The sequence below is a fragment of the Kogia breviceps genome, chromosome 2 (assembly GCF_026419965.1).
Source record: "Kogia breviceps isolate mKogBre1 chromosome 2, mKogBre1 haplotype 1, whole genome shotgun sequence".
NCBI lineage: Eukaryota > Metazoa > Chordata > Mammalia > Artiodactyla > Physeteridae > Kogia > Kogia breviceps.
Genome location: NC_081311.1, coordinates 36827289 through 36852737, shown reverse-complemented (window position 1 = coordinate 36852737; position 25449 = coordinate 36827289). Strand labels below are relative to the sequence as shown.

Here is a 25449-nt window from a genome sequence, read left to right as displayed (position 1 = left end):
TGTTGGTATGTAATTGTTGTGATGTATTTTGATCCTCTGTGTTTCTGTGGTGTTGGTTATAACTTCTCTTTCATTTCTGATTTTATTTATTTGGATCCTCTCTTTTTTCTCGATGAGGCTGTTTAAAGGTTTATCAATTTTATTTTATCTTTTCAAACAACCAGTTCTTACTTTCATTGGTCTTTTCTGTTTTTATTTTTATTTATTTACTTTTTTAGTCTCTGTTTCATTGATTTCTGCTCTGATCTTTATTTTTCCTTCTTTCTACTAATTTTGGGCTTTGCTTGTTCATCTTTTTATGGTTCTTTTGGGTATAAGGTTAGATTATGTATTTGAGATTTTTGTTTGTTTCTTGAGGTAGTCCTGTATTACTATAAACGTCCCTCTTAGAATTGCTTTTGCAGCATACCATAGATTTTGGAACATTTTGTTTCTATTTTAATTTGTCTCAAGGTATTTTATGACTTGCTCTTTTATTTCTTTGTTGACCCTTTGGCTGTTTAGTAGCATGTTATTAAGCCTCCATGTGTTTGTATTTTTTGCAGTTTTCTTCTTGCACTTGATTTCTAGTCTCATACCATTGTGGTGGAAGATATGGTTGATATGATCTCAATATTTTTAATGAATTGAGACTTGTTTTGTAGCATAATATGTAACCTATCCTGGATAATGTTCCATGTGCAGTCAAAAATAAGTGTATTTTGCTGTTTTGGGTGGAGGTTTTATTTATATTTATTAAATACATCTAGTCAAATGTTTCATTTAAGGCTAATGTTTTCTTTCTTTCTTTTTAAAAAATATTTACTTATTTATTTGGCTGCACCGAGTCTTAGTTGTGGCACCCAGGACCTCTTTTAGTTGCGGCATGCAGGATCATGTGATCTCTTAGCTTCAGCATGTAGGATCTAGTTCCCTGACCAGGGATTGAACCTGAACCCCCTGCATTGTGAGCACAGAGTCTTAGCCACTGGACCACCAGGGAACTCCCAAGGCCAGTGTTTTCTTAGTGATTTTTATCTGGATGATCTGTTCATTGATGTAAGTGGGGTTAAAGTCCCCTACTATTATTGTATTCTTGTCAGTATCTCTCTTTATGTTTATTAATATTTTCTTAAGTATTGAGGTGCTCCTAGGTTGATGCGTAGATATTTACAGGTGTTAAATCTTATTGTTGGATTGATTCCTTTATCATTATGTAATGCACTTATATATGTGTTTTGTTATAGTGTTTATTTTAAAGTCAACTTTGTCTGATGTTAATTATTTCTACTCCAGCCTTTTTTTTAAATTTTAATTTTCATGGAATATCTTTTCCATTATTTCACTTTCAGTCTTGTGTGTGTTGTTAGATCTGAAGTGAATCTCTTGTAGGCAGCATATATATGGGCCTTAGTTTTTGTTTTTTATTTAACCATTCATCTACTCTATGTCTTTTGATTAGAGCACTGAGTCCATTCATTTTTTAATTAAAAAAATTTTAATTGATGTATAGTTGACTTATCCACTTACATTTAAAGTAATTACTGATAGTTATGTACTTATTGCCATTCTGTTAATTCTTTTCTGATTGTTTTTTCTGTGCTTTTCTTCTCTTGTTCTTTTTCCTTGTGATTTTATGACTTTCTTTAGTGTTATGTTTGTATTCCTTTCCTTTATTTTCTGTGTATGTATTATAGGTTTTTGGTTTGTGGTTACCACGAGGTTCATATATAATAATTATATTTAGCAGTCTATTTTAAGTTGATGTTGACTTAAGTTCAAATGCATGCTGAAAGCACTACATTTTTACTCCTCTCCTTCCAAGTTTTATGTTTTTTACATCATATTTTACATCTTTTAATTTTATATATTACATAAATAATTATTTTAGATATAGATGATTTTTACTAATTTTGTCTTTTAACCCTTATATGAATTTTATAGGTGGCTGATCCACTAGATTTACTATATATTTGTCTTTATTGTTGAGATTTTTTCTTCCATAATTTTCTTGTTTCTAGTTATGACCTTTCCTTTACCATTTGAAGAAGTCCCTTTAACATTTCTTTTAAGGCTGGTTCAGGGGTGATGAGCTCATTTAGCTCTTGCTTATCTGGGAAACATTTTATTATTTCTCTTTCAATTCTGATTGATAACTTTGCTGGGTAGAGTATTCTTGGTTGTACTTTTTTTCCTTTCAGAAAGTTGAATCTATCATGCCAGTCCCTACTCTCCTGTACAGTTTCTGCTAAAAAAACTAGCTGATGGTCTTATGGGGTTCCCTTATACACTACTAGTTGTTTTTCTCTTCTTAGTTTTAAGGTTCTCTCTTTATCTTTAACTTGTGACATTTTAATTAATGTATCTTGGTGTGGACCTCTTTGGGTTCATCTTGTTTGGAAATCTGTGTTCCTGGACATGGATGTCTGGTTCTTTCTCCAGGTTACAAAAGTTTTCAGCCATTATTTCTTCAAATATGTTTTATGTCTCTTTCTCTCTCTCTTATCTTTCAACCCCCATAATGTAAATGTTAGTTTGCTTGATGTTGTCCCAGAGATCTCTTAAACTGTCCTTATTTTTTAAAAAAACTTTCTTTTTCTGCTCTGATTAGGTGATTTCCACCACCATGTCTTCTCAATTGATGATCTGTCTTCTTATCTGCTGTTGATTTTCTCTACTATATTTTTCATTTTTATTATTGTATTCTTTAGTTTCAATTGGTTATTTTTTATATTTTCTCTTGTTGAAGTTCTCACTAAGTTCATCCATTCTTCTTCCAAGTTCAGTAAGCATCTTTAGGACAATTGTTTTGAACTCTTTATCTGGTAAATTACTTATCTCTGTTTTGCTTAGTTCTTTTCCTGACAGTTTTGTCTTGCTCTCTTGTTTGGAAGGCCCTCTTTGGTCTCCTCATTTTGCCTCTCTGTGTTTGTTTTTTATGTATAAAGTGTACCATCTACATCTCCTGGTCTTGAAAGAGTGGCCTTATGTAGAAGTTGTCCTTTTGGGGACCAGTGGCACAATATCCACAGCCAGGTGTTCCAGAGGTATCCCCAGTGTGGGCTGTGTGTACTTTCCTATTGTGGTTGGGCTGCTATTGATGCAGGCACCCTGGTAGACAGGGTTTGTCCCCCAGACTAGCTGGCTGTGTGGCTTGGCAGAGAATGCTGTGGACACTCTAGAGGGTGGGGCTGGTCCCTCACCTGGCTGTCTAGTAGACCTGACCATGAATATGTGGGTGTACTGGTGTGTGGGGCTGATCTCCTGGAGTGGGAACCACTCTGGAAGGGTGCTTATGCTGGCTAAGTCCTCCCCAGATGGAAAGGGCTAGCCCTCCAGAGCAGGAGCCAATTTGGAGGGGTGCCAGTACCAGCCAGGCATGCCCACTGGGTGGAGGAGGGTGGGAGCTGCTTTGGAGGGGCTGGCTGGGTTGAGTCGGTTATTTCTCAGGAGAACACACGGTGTCCAGTGTTAGCTAATTTGATGGAGAATGACAGAAATGGCACCTGCCAGTGCAGGACCAGCTAGGTGAAAGAAGAGTTAAAAAAAAAAATGTCACCTGCTAGTGCTTCTGTCTCTGGAAGAAGTTCTACCAGATCACTGTCCTTCTATCACACACCCTAAAACTAGTCAGTAAATTTTCTTGCATGGCCCAGGTGCTTGTATGGCTCAGCTGCAGCCTCTGCATTGGGACTTAGAATGAGTGAGTTTGTGCAAGAGTCCTTCAAGAGTGCAGTCTCAGTTTCCCACAGCCCTCTGGCTCTCCTGGATGTAAGCCCCACTGGTTTTCAAAGCCAGACATTATGGGGGCTCATCTTCCTGGTGCAGGTCCCCCAAGATGGGGAGCCTGACATGAGGCCTGGACCCCTCATACCTCAGGGGGGACCTCCATGGTTGTGATATCCCTTCGGCTTGTGAATTGCTACAACAGGGGTATGGGTTCTGAATACACCATGTCTCTGTCCCTCCCACCTGTCTTGATGTGGCCTTTTCTTTATATCCTTAGCTTTAAAAATCTGTTCTGCTGTTCTTCAGGTCATTTTCAGAGACAGATGTTGTAGTTTTGATGTGTTTGTGGGGAGAGGTGAGCTCAGGATCTCCATATTCCACTATCTTGATCTGGATCCTGTTCCTCCTCCTGGCCTCCTCATACTCATTCTTTTTTTTTTTTCTTTGATTTTATTGAAGTATAATTGATTTACAATGTTGTATTAATTTCTGAAGTGATTCCATTATACATATATATATTCTTTTTCATATTTTTTTTTCTGGTATGCAGTCCTCTCACTGTTGTGGCCTCTCCCATTGCAGAGCACAGGCTCCAGACGCCCAGGCTCAGTGGCCATGGCTCACGGGCCCAGCCGCTCCATGGCATGTGGGATCTTCCTCTGATGGGGGCACGAACCCATGTACCCTGCATCAGCAGGCAGATTCTCAACCACTGCGCCACCAGGGAAACCCCCATATTATTTTCTATTATGGTTTATTACAGGATATTGAAAGTAGTTTCCTGTGCTATACAGTAGGACCTTGTTGTTCATCCATTCCACATGTAACAACTTGCATCTGTCAATCCCAAACTCCCAATCCATCCCTCCTCCACCCCCGCCCCCTTGGAAACCACAATTCTGTTCTCTGTATCTGTGAGTCTATTTCTGTTTCATAGATAAATTCATTTGTGTCACATTTTTGATTCCACATATAAGTGGTCTCACATGGTATTTCTCTTTCTCTGTCTGGCTTACTTCACTTAGTGTGATAATCTATAGGTCTATCCATGTTGCTGCACGTGGCATTATTTCATTCTGTTTTATGGTTGAGTAGTATTCCTGTGTATATATATGTACCACCTCTTCTTTATCCATTCCTCTGTCAATGGACATTTAGGTTGTTGCCATGTCTTAACTATTGTGAATAGTGCTGCTATGAACATAGGGGTGCATTTAACTTTTCGAATTAGAGTTTTGTCTGGATATACGCCCAAGAGTGGGGTTGCTGGATCACATGGTAACTCTATTTTTAGTTTTTTTAGGAACCTCCATACTGCTTTCCATAGTGGCTATACCAACTTACATTCCCACCAACAGTGTAGGAGGGTTCCCTTTTCTCCACACTGTCTTCAGCATTAGTTATATGTAGACTTTTTAATGGTGGTACCTCATTGTAGTTTTGATTTGCATTTCTCTAATAATTAGCACTTATACTTATTCTTAAAGTTTCAGCTTAGACTTCACTTGTACAGGAAGCCTTGCATGACAACCTATATCCAGATCAGATATTCTTCCTGTGGGTTTGCCAGCAGAGCATTTATATATCATTCTATTGTAATTGCCTATTAGTTTTTCTGTCTCCTTCATTAGTTTGTAAGTTCCACAAAGGAAGAAATATTGTCTTTTTTAACTGTAACTACTTTTACAGTGACTAGCACAATGGTCAGCACAAGGAAGGTATTCAATAGGCATTTGTAAAATGAATGAGTAAATGAAAGATTGAAATTTCACAGGTAGAAAATTCCAATGACGGTTAAAGCCATGGTGTGTTTATGGTTCTGTGTGGCAGAATAGAGGTGGAGTTGAAAGTCACCAGAATTGAGAAGGCCAAAGACTTGTCTACCTTGTAGATGTCTGGAGGGATTGAAGTTGTTCCGGATGATAGAGGAGTCATGAGGCAGATAGAAAGATCATGAGCCACAGGCAAGGTCTTTAGTGAACATAGTGAGTAGAGCATGAGGTCAACAGATCAGAGATGAGAAAGGGTAAATGGTGCAATAGCTGGAATCTAAGAGTGTCAAGGAAAGAAGGAATTTTGTACAAACATGAAGGAATATTTTTTACACCAGAAACATTTTTCCTGTCCGTACAAAGCTCTCAGATTTTCTTCAAGCCCCATCTCTAGCATATATTTACTGTCCTTAATAAAGCTTTAACATTGGACCCCTAAGATGAAGGTATGTGGCGAATATTTTCCACTGGTGCCTTTCAGTTTTTCCTTTCCAAGTTCAGACTTCAAGTCTGCCATTCCTTTTATTGAGACTGCCAGTCCGTCATAATGCCTTTGAAAACAATCACAACATCTCCTACAGCAATTGTTTCCTCTCTGGAGAGAAAAAAAACATGTTTTTAATCTTAGCTTTCAAAGTATGCTCTCTCACTGGCTCATTCTTTTTCTTTTAATGCTCTTCAAAATCCAATTTTTCTAATGCTTTGTGGCTCACACTGAATCACTTATTTCCAGAGATTTGAATTGCTGCAAGCAGGTCTCTTGGGTCCATCCTAGTGAAATCAATAATAGGCATTTCTACCATGTAACAATGTGCCAGGCAGTGTTTTGTATCCCTTTTTATTTAGATCCTCCCAGTGAATCTTTATATAATGGTGTCCTTCTCTGCAAGAGGTTTCCCCCCCACCTTTTTTTTTTGCCTTCCTTCTCCACTCCTGTAGCTGGTAGGAAAGGCATGATGGAGAAATCAGTGATGTTAGTTTCTTTCCCATCTTTCTCACATTCACCTCTAGTTTTCTACTCTTCTCCCATTCCAAGTCTTCAGTTGTAGCTTGCTGGCCACTTTTAAGAGGCTGACACAGAGGCAGCTGAGAGACTCTCTCACTCTCAATGCGACAGTCTCCCTCTGAAGGACTCACAGTGCAGACATTTGATCTCTGGTCCCATGGAAGAGGCTCTTCCCACCTTGACTCTGCGCCCCCCTCACCCCAGGGTTCTGCATGGTTTGAACAGACCCCCACTCCCTGTCATCACTGCCCTCCACTCTCTCATTTCTTGTTCTTCACTTAGGTCTACTGCAGTATCCCCAATAGTTTCTCACCCTACTGAAGGACATACATTTCCACTCCATGAGACCACAACTTGATTTGGATAATTGAATTTCATCTGATATTGAAGGAAAGAAGGTCTTTGAAATGACCTCTATGAAGACATTTTAACTGATTTGAGGCCTCCTAGCAGAGTATAATAAATAAAATGGTGCCATTTAAATTAGTGACATGTGAATATCATATGATATGGATAGAATTTGGTCCTCATTATTTCAGAAGGTTGTCTTCTTTGACCTAGAAGGCAGCTTTAGTAGGAAGCATGAGAAAGGAGAGAGAAATTAAATCAGCCTGGTAACCAGTGTGTGACAGATGTCATTGATAGATCATGCTTCTGAGTACAATTTCTTCTCACAAAGCCAAACAGGAACAGTGGCAATATAAATGTTGGCCTGTGGCCTGCTTTCTCTTCATGGTGTTGTTAAAAGGCTGAAGTTGAAAAGAAAAAAACAGAAGTCTGGAGCTTTCTTTAAGCTGATAGTTTTTCTCTCAATACTAGGATACCCTGATAAATACTCATTGACTTTCTAACTTCTGCCTTTCTATTAGAGGAGACCACACAGCCTTTCTCAACTGTATTTCCCTCTTAGAAATTCCTTTAAAAGAAATACTGATTTAGAGCCCTAGGCCTCTGCTTGCTGCTGGTTCTGATGCTTCTCTCCAATATGAGAAGCAGGCAGAGGAAAGGTCAGAAGCACAACTCTTCCAGTTCAAGATGAATTGCTATAGCGCATACAGCAAACCCATGCCTACCACCAACTCCAGGGTGAAGATGTGGGCCTTCAGATGCTGCTTGTGTTCCTACAGTGGGATGGGAGCCAGGGCAGAAATCTCTGTGTTTTCTTTGTGCTTTTTATAGTCCATTAGGTAGGTGGAGAATCTACTGTTACACCATTTTAGAAATGAAGTGGAAGCAAAGCATGGCTATGTGTCTGGCTAGAGGACATCAGAAACACATCAGAGATGCAACTGAGCCTAGACCTCAGGTCTTATGACAACCAACCTGGCTTCTTGCTGTTGGTATAAGTTGCCTCTCCCAAGACTCCATTCTTGGTCAGAAGTCCTATTATTCTGAACTTAAAAAAAAAGCTACATTAAAAAAAATTCTAAGCATGTTGTTTGTTCTCCAGTCACTGAGCTGAAGCGTTTATCTAATCTGTACACACAGAGCTTTGACTTCATTGTGTTTTGCTAGAATCACATTCCAGGGCTTTGTGGTCGATATTATGCAATGCCATTTTGCTGGTTTGTGCTCTGCCAATTTTTTGGAGCAAGCTTAAATATGCAAATATTTAATATTTGATAATAGATTATTCATTTTAGTCATGCTCAATTATTTATTTTTTATGCATGGCCCCCATTACTTGGACAGAGCTTAGTAACAGCTCATCTCACATCTAACAAGAAGACAAAGGCAAGGACATAATTCTGATGCAGGTCAACTGCTCTTACGAGCATCAAGCTGCATGAGGAACAGTCACATTTGAGGCAAGGCCAACTATTTCTAGGGAAAATGCCAGCTGTTATTGCCTGTCTGTTCTTCCCTCAGAGGCCATTTCATGGGACAGGAGGAGCAGTGACACTTAGAGGCAGTAGGACATTACTTGAAATTATGGGTTGAAGGTGAATGGAAAAGAAACCTGTTTGGTCACTTTCACTGATTCCTGAACTGCAGCATTTCCCCATTTGGGCCACTTCTAGTTTTAGGGATAATAAAAAGGGACCTGGAGGGAAAGGAAAGCAGTAAAGTAGAAATGTGCTGGGGTGTTTTATCCTTCTCAGAAGAAAATAAGTGAAAACAATGCTACTGAATGGAAATAGAAAGGCTGGCTGTCTTTAACTAGTTCATTTTTCCACGTGTCATGACCTTATGGACACGGGACATTTGCATGTTTAAAAGGACTTCACTCTGCCCCTCAGACTTGGATAACTGTTACTCATCATATAGATATCATTTAAATGTTATTTCTCCCAAGAAGTCTTCCCTGAATACTTCACCTCCATCCTCAACCCCAAAATATGTTATGCACCGCCCTAGTATAGTCCAGTAGAATAAGGTACATTACTTATCAGACCACTTATTTCACTTAATGGGATTGCTTGTTAATTGTATGAATGTGAAGATCACAGCTATGCAGCTTACTGATGCACAGCCAGCACCTAACTCAATGATTGGGAGATGGTAGCCACTTAACAAATATTTGTTAAGTAAAATAATAAATGAATGAATGAATAACTGATAGGAAGTTGTGATGGGGGTTCAGGCTTTGCTTTGGTATTTAAATTCCTATTGAAGCTCAGAAAAGCTCACCTACCTCTGTGGCAATGTCTGTTTCTAATTGTGAAAGACAGCAATATCTTTTCTACTGGGTAGTTGTGGCTAATTGATTGATGAGTTTTGTGAATACAGTAGACGGTGGTGGCTAAAAAATTTGTCCAACAAACTTTCCCTTAATCCTTCTTCTGCTGACCTACTGTCCCTCTTCTCCTGCACTTGCCCCATAACCACCAGAGGAGTGGGAACAGAATCCAGGACTAACCAGCTATGACTTTTCACCAGGATTGAAATTGGAAGAAAGCATATTTTTTTCCTAACGGGTTATCGCATCAGAGGATTTGGGTCTGAGACCACTGGTAGCCATCTTGTCTGCTGTCTCACAGAGAGTCTATAGATGAAACCAATCAGGAAGCCAAGTAGAAATTCAGATAGAGCCTAAGATCCTGATTCCTGCACATCTTTCTTCGCTGCCGTGACCTTCCCCAGCACACAGTTTCGTTAGGAAGCCAATGAAATACTTTTTCTTTCAGTCAATATGAGTTTGATTTCTGTATCTTGCAACTGAATGAGATCTGCCTAATGTATTGATTAAAGTACATTTATTTTGGGGACTGAGAAAATCAGCTGAAGTCAGCAGAAAAGGCTGCCACAACCATAGTTTCCATGTTTAAATGGGCTTCTGACTTTTAAAACTCAGTGTCCTGATAAGTAAAGAAATTGTAACCTAAGGCCAGATTTAAGGGTCATGTTCTGACAACATTTCTGGTATTGGTGACTAATTACAAGAATCAGATCAGAAGTAAATTGGGATTTTAATTGTGAATGTGTTAATCTCAGCTAGCCTGTACAGTATCCCTAATGACGTAGCCCAAGATCAGAACTGGTATCAAAAATTCAGGGATGAGAAACCCAAGATACAGAAAAGCTGATGGTTCTTCTAAGGTTGCAGGGGTGGTAGAGATAGAACTTGGACTTGAATCTAGTCTTTTTCTTCTTGGTAACATATGAGACTTTGTAGAGAAGGCTGTCCACTGGGATAAGAAACAAATCATAGAGCATTGGTAAACTGGTAGAGTCTAGGCCACAAACTCAATTGTGACCATATTTTACTAATTTACAAAACAAACTAGAAAGCCAAATCTGTTACCACTAGTCAAATTGTGCTAGTAGGGGGAAAAAAGACCCAAAAACTGAAAGCTGCCATTTGGAATTTCTTATGTACTATTCACCAAATCCCAGCCACAGAGGGATAGAAAAATATCACTTTTGAACAACTTGCATTTTCCCCGTTTTAAGTAAAATCCAATACAGCATAGGCCCAATGACATTTTAAGAGTTTCAAGTCTGTAGTGGCTGTCGTGACATGAATCATTCAAAGGGAGGCCACCGTCCTGAGCAGTGACTCAGAGTAAATAGCTTGAAGAGAGAAAAACATATTTTCTCTCTACCTGGAGCCATTATTCAAATGAAATGAACCTACCCACATCATGACTACCTTCCAGAACTGGATGGCTTCTATCGTGTCCGCAACAGAAACCTATTCTTAAGACGAGTTCATCAAATGAAGAGTGGGGACCTCTCAAGGTCAGTGCCTTATCCATCACTAATGAAAACTATGACCCCAGGCAGGTCTTTTCAGTTTTCCTTGCCTCAGTTTCTTCATTTGTAAAATGAAAGAGTTAGACCACATAGGCTTAGAGGTCCTCCTGGTTCTAAGAATTGTTGATTTCTGGTCATCTTACTCCAGTACTGGTGACGTTATTGCTTCCAGGTATTTTCTTACCCATTAAGAAAAGCTAATGCGTGGAGTCAGGGACACCTCAGAGCACAGCAGGTGCTGAGGAGTTGTTCCTGGTTCAACTACCACTGTGGCCAACAGAGGTAGAAGATAGAGTTATCACTTGGGTGGTAAATACTTTAATTTGCACGAGGATGTTTCTGTACCTTAGAGGGAGTCACTAGGTTCTTACTTACCTAGTGTCTTACCAGGAAACCTCCTTTGTCATGGCAAAGGAAAGCACAGTAGACAGTAGTTCCATTGCACTTTTGTGTGCTTTGCTATTATGATTCCTGGATTTCGACATTGCCCCTTACCTCAAGATGAGGAGAAATGGGGAAGGCAGAGAGGATATAACTGTTTTATCTGTGGCAGGGATGTGGTGGAGCAGTCACCTGTCTGAGGGATGGGGTTGGTTTCTAACTGCTAGTTGGATGATAAATTGGATGATAGCAGAGAATTTTTCTTTAGATTCGGGCATTCATTACCTGTCCTTCCAGATATGCTTAAAACATCGTTTTGCTTAGGCCAATGTAGTTCCTTGACAGAAGCTTTCATTTACTAATGGATAACTTTTTCCTTAGGGTCAAATTTTTCTGGCAGTGGGGGCTCTATTTCAAATGCCCATTTTTTCAACCAATAACATTCAAGTGCTTTAAAGATTTAAATTATTCTATCAGGTGTATACTCATAATACTAATTCTTATAACCCAATTAAACCCATTGAATTTGAAGAGTCATACAATTCTTGCCAATACACAATTCAAGCCATTGTTTCATAATAACTTGTTTAAAACTGCAGGGCCCAGGAGTACAGTGGCCTCCTGAAACCATCACCTGGGAGGCATCCCAGTATTTCCTATCAGGGACATGCTTGTCCTCACAGGGGATTTATCAGGGTTGCCCAGTACAGACAGTTTGGGATGCTTTCAGTGGTCCTAGGATAGGATGCAGCAAATGCTAATAGAATCATGGTTTGTACAATATCTGGCATGGGGGAGAGTCAGGAGTGGGCATAGTGGCTTCTAGTGCTGTATTTCTAAAAAAAATTGTGGTAAAGTATACATAACAACCTTTACCATTTGAACCATTTTTAAATGTCCAACTTGGTGGCATTAAATACTTCACAAAATTATGTAACTATCACCAGTGTCCATTTCCAGAACTTTCTAATTATCCCATACAAACACTCTGTACCCATTAAACAATATCTCTATTCCCTCCTCTCCCAGGCCCTAGTACCCTCTATTCTACTGTCTGTTTCTCTGAATTTACCTATTTTAAGTACCACATATAAGTGGAATCATGCAATATTTGTCCTTTTGTGTCAGGCTTATTTCACTTAGTACATTCTCAAGGTTCAGCCATGTCATAGTATGTATCAGAATTTCATTTCTTTTTATGGCTAAATAATATTCCATTATATGATATGCTACAGTTTATCCATTCATCTGTTGATGGAAAGTTGGGTTGTTGCCTTTTTCTGTTGTGAATAATGTCGCTGTAAATATTGGTGTACAAGTATCTTTTAAGTCCTTGTTTTCAGTTCTTCTGGGTATACATCCAGAAGTGGAATTTCTGGATCATAGTCATTCTATGTTTAACTTTTTGAGAGACTATAAAACTATTTTCCATGAAGTTTGCACCATTTTATATGACCATCAGATGTGCATGAGGGTTCCAGTTTTTCCACATCCTTGCCAACACTTGTTATTTTCTGGTTTTTTTTTGTTTTTGATACTAGCCATGCTAATTGTATGAAGTGGTATCTCATTGTGGTAGTGCTGTATATCCGATAGAGCAAAGGGAAGCAAGGAATAGGAAGAGTACTTTTGCTTGGAAATTTAGCCATTGACTATATCCCAGAAAAGGCAAGTTCTACATTGCAGTTATGAGGTCCATCTAAAGCAAGTTACTTGGAGAGTTCTCAAGATGGCAGAGTGGGAAGATCCTGAGCTCACTTCCTCTCACAGGCACTCCAAACTTACAACTATTTACAGAGAAACTATTGATGAGAAATACTGGAAGTTACCAGAAAAGACCTTCTACAACTGAAGCTATTAACAAGGAACCACAACAAGACAGCTTGGAGTGGCAGAGCCGCAGTATAGTCAAGATCCATACCCCTAGGTGGGCAACCCACAAATGGGAGAATAACTACAATTGCAGAAGTTGTCCCCAAGGAGCGAGGGGTCTGAGCCACACGCTATGCTCCCCAGCCTGGGGTTTCTGCACCAGCAGGCAGAACTCCCAGAACGTTTGGCTTTGATGGCCAATGAGGCTTACTTTCGGAAGGCCCAGAGAGCTGTGGGAAAGAGACTCCACTCTTAAATGGCTCACAAAATATCACATGCTCTGGGACCCAGGACAGAAGCAGTGATTTGAAAGGAGCCTGGGTCAGACCCACCTGCCGATCTTGAGCATCTCCTAGAGAGGCAGGAGGCAACTAGGACTCACCCTGGGGACATAGACACTGGTGGCAGCCCTTTTTGAGTGCTCTTCTAACAGGAGGACACTGGTGCTAACAATCACCATTTTGGAATCTTCCCTCTAGCTTATTAGCCTCAGGACCCAGACCCACCCCTGCCCACCAGTCTGTAGGCACCAGTACTGGGACATCTCAGTCTAAGCAACAATCAGTGTTTGCAAATGACATCATACTATACATAGAAAATCCTAAATATGCTACCAGAATCTACTAGAGCTCATCAATAACTACTAGAGCTCATCAATGAATTCAGTAAAGTTGAAGGATATAAAATTAATATACAGAAGTCCATTGTATCTCTTTACACTAATAATGAACTACCAGAAAGAGAAATTAAGGAAACAATCCCATTTATAATCACATCAAAAAGAATAAAATGCCTAGGAATAAATCTAACTAAGGAGATAAAAGACCTGTACTTGGAAAACTATAAAACTATAAGACACTGTTGAAAGAAATTGAAGTAACACAAACAGATGGAGAGATATACTGGAAGATTTAATATTGGAAGAATTAATATTTTAAAAATGAGCATACAAACCAAGGCAGTCTACAGATTCAATGCAGTATCTATCAAAATACCAATGGCATTTTTCACAGAACTAGAACAAATAATTTTAAAATTTGTATGGAAACACAAAAGACTCTGAATAGCCAAAACAGTCTTGAGAAAGAAGAACAGAGCCAGAGGTATCATGTTCCCAGACTTCAGAGTATACTAAAAAAAAACTATAGTAATCAAAATCCTATGGTACTGGCACAAAAGTAGACACATAGACCAGTGGAATAGAATAGAAGGCCCAGAAATAAGCCAGTGCAATTGTGACAAAGGAGGCAGGAATATACAATGGAGAAAAGACAGTCTCTTCAATCAGTGATTTTGGAAAAACTGGACAGCTACATGTAAAAGAATGAAATTAGAACAATTTCTTATACCATATATAAAAATAAACTCAAAATGGAGTAAATACTTACATGTTAGACTGGAAACCTTAAAAATCCTAGAGTAAAATATAGGCAGAACACTCTGACATAAGTCATAGCAGTAATTTTTTGGAACTGCCTCCTAAGGCAAGGAAACAAAAGCAAAAATAAACAAATGGGACCTAATTAAACGTAAAAGCTTTTGCACAGCAAAGGAATCCATGGACAAAATGAAAAGACAACCTACTGAATGGGAGAAAATACTTGCAAATGACATAACAGATTAGGGGTTAATATGCAAAATATATAAAAAGCTCATATAACTCAATATGAAAAATAGAAACAATCTGATTTAAAAATGGGTTGAAGACCTGAATAGACATTTTTCCAAGGAAGACATACAGATGGCCAATATGCACATGAAAAGGTGCTCAGCATCGCCAATTATCAGAGAAATGCAAATCAAAACCACAATGAGATATGCACCTCACACCTGCAGAATGACTATCATCAAAAAGACCACAAATAACAAATGTTGGTGAGGATGTGAAGAAAAAGGAATCCTTGTACACTGGGAAAGAAATTTGGTGCAGCCATTACAGAAAACAGCATGGAGGTGCCTCAAAAAACTAAAAATAGAATTACCCTATGATCCAGGAATTCCACTCCTAGGTGTATATCCAAAGAAAATAAAAACAATAATTCAGAAAGATACATGCATTCCAATGTTCAAAGCAGCATTATTTACAATAGCCAAGATATAGAAGCAACCTAAGTACCCATCAACAGATAACTGGATAAAGAAGATGTGTATACATATGCAATGAATACTACATGGCCATAAAAAGTGAAATTTTGCCATTTGCAACAACATGGATGGACATGGAGGGTATTATGCTTGGTGAAATAAGTCAGAAAAAGACAAATACTGGATGTTATCATTTAATATGTGGAATCTAAAAAATAAAGCAAATGAATGAATATATCAAAACAGAAACAGACTCACAGAGAACAAACTAGTGGTTACCAGTGGAGAGAAAGAAGTGGGGACAAGCAAGATAGTGGTAGAGGATTAAGAGGTACAAACTACTATGTATAAAATAAATAAGCTACAAGGATATACTGTACGGCACAGGGAATATAGCCAATATTTTAGAGTATTATCTATAAAAACTTTGAATCACTAATGTTGTATACCTGAAACTATTATATTGTGAATCAACTATACTGCAATTAAAAAAAACAAAAAAACAAAAAAAACTGCTGGGGCTTCCCCGGTGGTGCAGTGGTTGAGAGTCCGCCTGCCGATGCAGGGGACACGAGTTCGTGCCGCGGTCCGGGAAGATCCCACATGCCGTGGAGCGGCTGAGCCTGCGCGTCCAGAGCCTGTGCTCCGCTGAGCCTGCGCGTCCAGAGCTTGTGCTCCGCAACGGGAGAGACCACAGCAGTGAGAGGATCGCGTAGCGCGCAAAAAAAAAAAAAAAAAAAAAAAAAAAAACTCTTAAGAAAAATAAGGTTACTTAATCGCTGACCCACTTTTCTTCCTCCGTACCTGTGATCATGAAGCTCAAAGTAAATAAATCACCTAGGAAATACTGCCTGCACCAGCCTAAGTTCAGAGCACATGCTGAATGGTGGGCCATGTTTCTTGCTGATTTATTTGCCTTTGATAGATTATAGATATGGCACAATTTGGTTACGACCAAAGTATAATAGACTACATTTTTTTGAAAAGATAAACATTACAGCTCCTAACTAAAACCTGTTACTTAAAACACATTCTGTTCAAAATACTGGCCACTTTACTTTTTGAAACTGAGTTTCTCAAGCTAATATTTTAGATGAAGGGCCTGTGGGATTTAGCCACTGCTGTTCTATGGGGATAATAGTCACTTCCTACAGGATTCTATCAGGAATAATATAGAATTATTTGTCATTTTTATTGACCTTCAGTCAGGTTTTGGTTGTGAATAAAAAATTCATTAAATCAATTCAAAATAACTTTCTCTCTCTCCCCCCCCCCAGTGCTCACCTACTGATGCTTATAAAGAATCTGAAAATAATATTCCACAAGACTCCAAGTGAGTAGGGGTGCCTCCTTAATCAAATAGGCAAGCTTTTTCAGTGAGACAAAGCATGGCTATGTCCTGACTTCCCTTCATTTTAATTAGTTTCTTATCATCTGGTAACACACTGGGATGAACATTCTTTTATGTAAGGCTGCTGTGTTTTCAATATTGTGATCTAGGAGAGATCTTAGTAGACAACCTAACATGCCATCTAATTATTACAGAAGAGAAAATTACAGAGTGTGTATCCTAAAAGGAAAACTATTTTGCAGAGAATTACTTTTTAATTCATATTTAATAATTTCACATAGCAAGTCACCTCAGTGCTCTTGGTCCATGTTTCTCATGTAAGAAATAGCAGGAAATAACATTCCTCAATATTAGGCATTCTGTGAATGACATTTTAAAATTGTGGAGCAGTCATTTGGCTGTGGAATATTCTGGTTTAAGCAATTTTGGCCATTCTATTTAGAGCCTTCTGGAATGTAGATTGCTTTTTAGTCTGTGAGGTTAAGGTAGAGGGATGCAGATATAAAGATGAACACAGACTCAACTTTCTTACCACATATTGCCTGAATCCCCTCGCAGAATGGAGGTGAGATTTATATCATTGTTAGGCTTCTCAAATTTCACAAAAGAATGTCAACTGATCCTCTAACTCAGCTTCGAGTTAAAAGTGCCCAAGCCAGGTAATTGTCAAGGATTACAAATCTGAATTCTCTTGGACTCTATTCAGACACTTAGTCAAGAGAAAAATATTTGTAGAGAAGGGCTTGTAGGATAGACAATCTATTAAGTCCTCCAAATGGGTGCTTCTCAATTTCTGTTAACAAGGGAGATAATAAAATTAGTATTTATTAAAAACAACGTTGCTCTTTGACACCTGGTACAGCACTTGCATTGACCAGTCGGGACGGATGGTGGCTGTAAAGGACTATACTGTACTGGTTGTGTCTTTGAAGATGGAGTTCGTTTGCGTATCGTGAAGTCATGTGGAGGCCCTCACCCACCATTTCCACATGATAATAATTTTACTTCTAGTGTCGATTGTCAAGTAGAGAATGAGAAAACAAGCCTCCATGAATTCTGTACCAAATTTAAGTGTACTTTACAATCATAATAATATCTATATATATTTGAACATTGTTCATATATCAGTGAGTGAGACAGTTGCTTATGGCATAAATATATGGGCACTACCTTTGCAAAACCTTTAAGTTTCCCCAGGAATTTGTTGTGCAGACGTTAGAAGTCAGAGAGTAACCTAAGTAAATTATGCTGTGTGATCACCAGATGAAAAACAAAAACATCTCTTGGAGGGTGCTGAAGGCCTGGTTTGTTATATCACAGAATGCCAGACCCCTTCAGTGAAATTTTTCACTTTATTTATGAAAAACTATTGCTTTTCTTCTTGGCAAATAGTTTGATTTTATCTTTGGGAAGCAGAATCATGTGATGGACAAAGAAAGTTAACCGTTAGAAAATTTGGAGGCAAATAGTGCTTCATGAAAGGTATTTTATATTAGCCTCATTTCATTACTATTGTATTCCTGTGCTTTCTCATCATCTATTTCTAATTTCTTATCTTGACATATATGTCTTTGATAGATAATGTAAATCTTTTTTGGAATATAGCTAGATATCAATAAACAAGTGGCTGCTGTCTATAGGTTGGCAAGTCGACATAAGCAAAAGGGCAGAGGTATGTATTTGTTGATTCCTTGTGTAAGCTCTCTGGCCATTTGACTATTATGTCAAGATTTCTCTGCAGATCCTGTAAGCCCCTGCTTCTCTTACAAGGTAGATAGGTGCGGTATAGCTGGGAAAATCACTGGAGTGAGGAAATTCTGGGCTTTAATTGTTAGCTTTGGTGTTAACTAAGTATTACCTTGATCAGGGCTTTGGGGCATTTGTTCTTTTAAAAGTCAAGTGTTGATCAGTTCAGAAATCAGAGCTCAGTGCTTTCAGGTGTCCAAGGAACTCTGTAAGACAAAGGCAGAGGCGGGTACTTTGGGGAATGGAGAGCGCCTGCCCCACCTGAGGCGCAACAACCTTTTCAATACTCTGTGCCAGCTGAGCAGTGGGTGTCAGATTTGCCCAGAGGCTGTCAGGTGTTTTTTTTTTTTTTCTTTTCTTCTTTGTATAACTCCTGGTCCCAGTGATCCTGCAGGGTCCCGCTGTTCTGTCATTCCGTGGTGATAATTCCATTGTTCAGCAAAGTCCACCTCTTTTCAGGCTAGGCAAGTGTGAAGAACGAAATGACAGCCAGAGCGTGAGCTGAAGTAGGGGATCGCAGGCGGGGAGACAGGAGAAACCTTTTAAGAATTCATTGACAGCCTCCGGCACCAGGGCAGAGATGCAGCTGGTTGGGGAATGGTAGCACCTCACAGACCTACCTGGCTGGCTGCTGGGAGGGGCGGGTTGTCCTTGCTGAGCTTGACTTTGGACTGACGGTGAATCTAAGAAGCAGAAGCACAAATAGTGACAGGCCGTAATAAATAACTCTTTCCCAGCTTCCCTTGCTTCCCTCCCCTAGCCCCTTAGGCGTTCAGCCTACTTTCTGCTCCTTTTAACAGCTTTCTCATTATATTCTACCCATCACTCAAGTGCAGTTCAATTGCCAGTTTCTCCTCGAAGCCCTCCTGTCTCTGCAGTTGGAATTCTCTGTGCTCTGTGTTTGGTTTGGATTTCACTGGGTGCAGACTGCATTCTACCAGGCGCTGGTATTATTATACATAGTTCCCCTGCTGGAACGTAAGCTGCTTGGGAGGACGGATCACTTTCTCCCTGCTTTTCTCCCTCTTGGTGCCTAGAACAGTGTTTTGTCAATCAGGTGTTCAGGAAATTAGGTAAAAAAGCCTAGGCTCTGTGTCCAGAAACACAGATTCAGTCTGGGCTGCTGGACCCATTAGCTATGTGACTTTGGATGAATTAGCAACCTCTTCAAATTTCAGAGTTTATTATTAGTTGTTTGTGTTTTTTTTAGGATTATATGATAAACTCGCACACAGTTCTCAGCATAATAATACCTGTTGCCGGGATAAATGTTAAAAGAACTGTGTTGCTTTGTGTTGCATTCTATGCCCACTGTAGCCAGTCTCTTTCTTCATCTGGAAAATGAGTTTATGCGTGTTGATGAAAAATGGGGCTTTGTGAATGATGGCTTTATGATGGACCAGAAATGTACTGACAAAAATTGGAAAACAAGGGTTTGGCATGTTAGATTTTGAGGAATAGGGAGAAAAAGTGACTGCAATTGGAAAGCAGAAATTGCAAACTAATTACAAAGAGAAGGCCTGAGGTAAACAGAGTGAATTTAATCAAGATGAGTAGTTGTTGCTTGGGCTGTCCAGAATGACAAATGTTTTTTCAAAAAAAACAACAACAAAAAAACCAGGATAGAGTCGGAAGTAAAAATGAGGTAAAAAGTGAGAAAAATTCAAAGAGAAAATCTCCTTGTGGAATCTCTCCTAGGACTAGGGTGCATAGCTGCGGTGGAGAGGGACCAGGAATTCCTATGTATGGATACCTGAGGGTTGAGCAACCCACCTAGAGGCCTAAAGCTGTGCCTGGGACAGGAGACTCACACCAGATCTCACCAGAAAGGACCAGGCATCCTCAAAGCTTGGGGAAGAGGGGTCCTATCTTCTCTGGGAGTGAAATAGCCTCAAACTGAAAAGTCCTGCTCACCTGTAAAAACATGCTAAGCACAAGTTGGTGACAGCTATGGACTAGTAATCTTCTTTTCCTAGGGCCAGGATTTCAAAATTCCTTATAATTTTGCAAGTTGATCTTCATTTCTAAAGCACCTGTGAAATGAGTGAACTAAGGTTGCAATAATGGAAGGATTTGGGAGTGCATGAAGTTTCATATGAAGCCAAATAATTAGAGGTTGCTGGCTGAGCATGGAATTAAACTATCATATTTCATTATTTCTAAGATACATATATTATCACATTTTAATATCTCCAAAATTATATTAGACAATGGTGTCTTATTATCATGCTGGCCAGGCAGCAGTTGAGAAGTGGCTTGATAAAATCTGCATACACATAAAGGCAAAAGTGCCAGCATCAAAACTTGCATAATGGGTGCATGTGTCTTTTTGAATTAGGGTTTTCTCAGGGTATATGCCCAGTAGTGGGATTGCTGGGTCATATGGTAGTTCTATTTTTAGTTTTTTAAGGTACCTCCATACTGTTCTCCATAGTGATTGTATCAATTTACATTCCCACTAACAGTGCAAGAGGGTTCTCTTTTCAACATACTGGTATATTAATGGACATATGTGGAATCTAGAAAAATGGTACAGATGAACCTGTTTACAGGGCAGGAATAGAGACACAGATGTAGAGAATGGACATGTGGACACGGTGGAGAGAGCAGGGTGGGATGAATTGGGAGATTGGGATTGACATATGTGCCCTGCCATGTGTAAAACAGATAGCTAGTGGGAACCTGCTGTATAGCACAGAGAGCTCAGCTTGGTGGTTTGTGGTGACCTAGATGGGTGGGATGGGGGGGGCGGTGAGGGAGGTCCAAGAGGGAGGAGATATATGTATACATATAGCTGATTCACTTTGTTGTACAGCAGAAACTAACAACATTGTAAAGCAACTATATCCCAATTTAAAAAATGTGAATAACTGTTTTAAGAAATGTGAACTCGCCATGACATTGATGGCACAGGGGGTGGAAAAGAACATGAGTGGCTCTTACACAGAAAGTGCTTAGGAAGAATCAGGTTTGCATTGTGAAGAAACTTCAAAAAGAGCTTTTATTTCACTTATATTTTTCAATTTATGTGGGTAGAAGATGAAAATGCCTAAATCAGTTTCTATCAGCTAAGACTCAACAAGAGGCTATTTACACATGCGGTAGGGAAACACAGGGGTAGCGGAATAGTACTGTGACCTGGGAATGGTAACAGCAAAGCCTTTGCCACCGCTGGGTAAAGGGCTGGGGTGCAAACTAGAGGCCAGAGTGAGAGAGTTGTGAGACAGGGCTTAGGAGAAGGGAGCACAAGGGACCCTGCAGGGAGAGAATTGGGGGAATAAACAACCCCACCTCTCTCTCCCTCATTTTCTGATCTCTTGTAGGGGCTCCCCATTGGTCATACCCAGTTGGAAGTCAGAAGTAAGAGGATCCATTTACGTAACCTACCAATTTTCAAGCTTTTTGGTCTCAGAACTCCATTACACTCTTAAAAATTATTGAGAACTTCTCTTTATGTAGCTTATATCCATTGATACTTACCATATTAGAAATGAAAGCTAAGAAACTAAAAAAAATTATTAATTCAATTAAAAAACAAACCCATTGTATGTTAATATAAGAAAACTTTCAATGAAAAACAGCTCCTTGTTTCAAAAACTAGTGAGTATGTGGCATTGTTTTACATTTTGGAAAAATGCTAATATTTGGCTTCATGGAGGACAACTGGAGTTTCATATTGATTTCTGCATTCAAAATATGGTGACATATTATTTTGGTTGAAGTGTATGAAGAAAGTATAGCCTCATACCTACATGCAGTCAGAAAAGGGGTCTTTTAAGTATCTTTTCCAAAAATCATGTATAGTCTTCTTTAATAATGCACCAAAGCTCAGCAAGTAGTTTCTTAAAGGTTAGTGCAGTGTGGAATCTGAAATTATAACAATGAACTTTTTGTATTTGGTTACATTTAAATCCATTGGTCTATATCACACTTTGAATGTACCATTTACCCGTGCATGATTTTGTAGTTTTATGCCTTGGTCCTTGGGAAAATATTGGTTTAGTGAATTAGGCAGATCTACTACATATTGACACATTTTAATATACAATACAAAAAAATAACATTTGTTAACATCACCATCAATCTCATTGTAGCAGATATGTTTCAAAAATTCTAATATTTGCTTAAAAACTCAAATTTTATCATTGGCAACAAATATCTTTCTCAAAATGACAGACTCACTTGTGTTATTTTCAAGAAAATACCTGCCCAAAGTTAATTCTGAATAATTACAGTTTATCTGTTAGTCTTATTTCCAAATGGTGTTCCATGAGAAAAGCATATATTCAGCCTGCAGTTGAAACAATCCTGTCGATGCTTTATGCATACTGCCATTTCATTACATGGAATATTAAAAATACATGGATGCAAAAGATGTGAGACTGAATGAAATTAATACTGTTTTTTTTTTTTTTTTTTTTTTTTTTTTTTTTGCTGTTTTGTCGTGGGCATTCTTAAATGAAACTGGCATTTCTTAAAAAATTGTGTTAGTGAAGAACACAATGACTACCAGCAGGGTGATGCCACTGCCTTGATTCCTGCTAAGGCTCCAGAAGTTTTATCCACCATTGATTTTTGCACCATCAATTCAAATTGAAAAAGGCAAGTACTGTCTTAGTATTCTTATAAAAATATTTCTGACCTGTATACCTCCTGAAAAAGTCTTGAGGAAACCCAGGGGTTTGGGGGACTATACTTTGAGAACTGCTTAGGTGGCCTATCCAGATCAGTCCCCTGGGTCAGAAGGCAGCATGGAGAAAGGTGAGGAGTAGATTTTGGAGTGGTAGTAGGCAACAGGAAGATATACAAAATAAAGCCTTAATCAGCACTCTGCTTTAGTATAAAATAAAAAACAAATCTCAATTATAAGACTACTTAATCTTTGGTTCCTAAGAGCTTGCAGTTTAGGAGAAGGGATAAGTCCAGTGTACAGGTAACAACAGCAACTCAACAGTGGATGGGATCAAGATGGCAGAGTAGAAGCATGGGGACCTCCCCCCAAAAAACATATCAAAAATCAATCCACAAGTGGAACAACTTTCACAGAAGATCTCTTATACAACCAAAGCTGCAAGAAAGACACCCCCGCCATGTATCCAGGTAGGCAAAAAAAAAAAAGGCTTCAGGATGGGACTGGCATCCCTAGGAGGGATCTGTGAAGGAGAGGGGGTCCCCACAGGCAGGCCTTCACCCTGGGAAGCCTCCCTGTAGCCTGGGACAGACAGAGGTGTTGTAGGAGCCTGGACTCTGTTCACGAGGAGTGCCTGTGTACTAGCTTACTAGCAATCAGGGTAGAGAGAGACCAGTGCTGATGGCTGCCACCTAGCTGCACTTCCCAGCCCAAACCATGAGCCCTGTGGGGCTGCTAATAGGCACAGCACCTACGTGCTGAAAATTGGGCAGACAAACCCTGTGGTTGGGGCTGAACCTTAGAGCCCATTGTCAAGGTGCCTAGAGCAGGGCATGGCTCTTGAGGTGGCAGACTTTGTTAGCATGCACATGGCTGGGGCAGGGCTGACATCTGAGCCCATAATCAGCACTCACAGACTTGGGGCAGAGGGGAGATGTGAGGGTGAGTCCAGCACCTGTGGACTTTGTTGGCATGTACACCGGGTAGTCGACATCATCACAGATTTGCACAAGTCCAGTGGAAAGTCCCTGGGGAGGAGTATGCAGGGGTTCCTTTCATGGTGGGAACACTCTGGTTCCACCTACCTAACACTGCAGCTTGGAGATGGATCTGGGGCAGACAGGTCCTAGGAAAGCCCTAATAGAGAGGCAGCCCAGGTCCCAGGCAACAGCAAAACTGCCTTGATTCCTGCAGGCACCATGCCCCAGGCTCTGGTGCCAGCCCAGAACTAGGTCTGGAGTGATCACAGCAGAGAAAGGAATGTGACCTTGGGCTGCTTCTGGGCAGAACTGTGGATACCTGCACAGATGCTGCACAGGTTCATTGTGATCACATGGGCATCACTTGTTTCAGCACTAACCTCCTTGGGGACAGAACACACACTTAAGCACAAGGGACCCTTATTGAACCTGACTCTCAGGGCTTCTACTTCAACAACTGGAGAGCAGACCCTGCCACTGTCAGGGCTGTGACAGCCATGGAACAGAGGAGGCCCCGCCCAATATCCCTTGCAGGCTCTGGACACCACAACATCAATCACATCCCCTCTATCAAGGGGATAACAGCCATCATACTCTGAGGAAAGATGTGGCAGCATCCATACCAAAAACAGCCCTTGCATAAAAATATTGGACTAACACAGTCTATACAGGGACACTCCCACATAATAACACTTTAAGACCACAGTAGATAACTTTCTCTGTTTCTATGAATTTAGGAAGAATAGTTAAGTTAAAAAGCAGAGAAACTACTTCCAATTAAAAGAAAGAGAAATACCCCAAAAGAATAATGAAAATGACCTTGCCAGTCTACTAGACCCTGAGTTCAGAAAGGAAGTAATAAAATACTAAAGGAATTAAGAATTATTGATAGAAATTCAGATCAGTGTAACAAGGAACTAGAAACTATCTTTCAAAATTAGACAACTCAATTACTGAGATAAAAGCCAAAGTAGAAGCAATGAATAGCAGACTAAATAACAGAGAAGAATGAATAAGTGATCTGGAAGATAGGATAATGGAAAGCACCCAATCAGAACAACAGAAAGACAAATGGGAAAAAAAGAAAGCAACATACAAGATTAATGACATAATATAAAGCATGCCAACCTATGCATAATAGATGTTCCAGAAGGAGATGAGAGAAAGGGATAAAAAATTGTGTCTGAGAATTTCCTGCACCCAAAGAAGAAAACATATCCAGGTATGGCAAACACAGAGGGTCCCAAACAAGATGAACCCAAACAGACCCACACTGAGACATATCATATATATATATATATATATATATATATATATATATATATATTTTTTTTTTTTTTTTGATGTGGGCCATTTTTAAACTCTTTATTGAATTTCTTACAATGTTGCTTCTGTTTGATGTTTTGGTTTTTTGGCTGCAAGGCATGTGGAATCTTAGCTCCCCAACCAGGGATCGAACCTGCACCCCCTGCATTGGAAGGCGAAGTCTTAACCACTGGATGGCCAGGGAAGTCCCGTGACACATTATATTTAAAAAGCAAAAGTTAAATATTCTACAGGCAGTAAAAGAAAACAAAGTTACAAGGGAATTCCCATAAGGCTATCAGCTGATTTCTCTGCAGAAATTTTGCAGGGTAGAAGGGAGTTGCATGATATATTCAAAGTCCTGAAAAGGAAAATCCTGCAACCTAGTATACTCTACCCAGCAAGATTATCATTTA

At 39.5% G+C, this 25449-nt stretch overlaps 1 long non-coding RNA gene and 1 other non-coding gene across 2 annotated transcripts in view; one reads left to right on the top strand and one right to left on the bottom strand.

Moving 5' to 3' along the window:
* The window catches only part of LOC131750259 (uncharacterized), a 189327-nt gene that overhangs the window by 117463 nt on the left and 46415 nt on the right, over positions 1–25449 (top strand). The window lies entirely within an intron of this gene.
* Positions 910–982, bottom strand: TRNAV-CAC (transfer RNA valine (anticodon CAC)). Its single transcript has one exon. It is a non-coding gene; the product is annotated as a tRNA-Val (tRNA).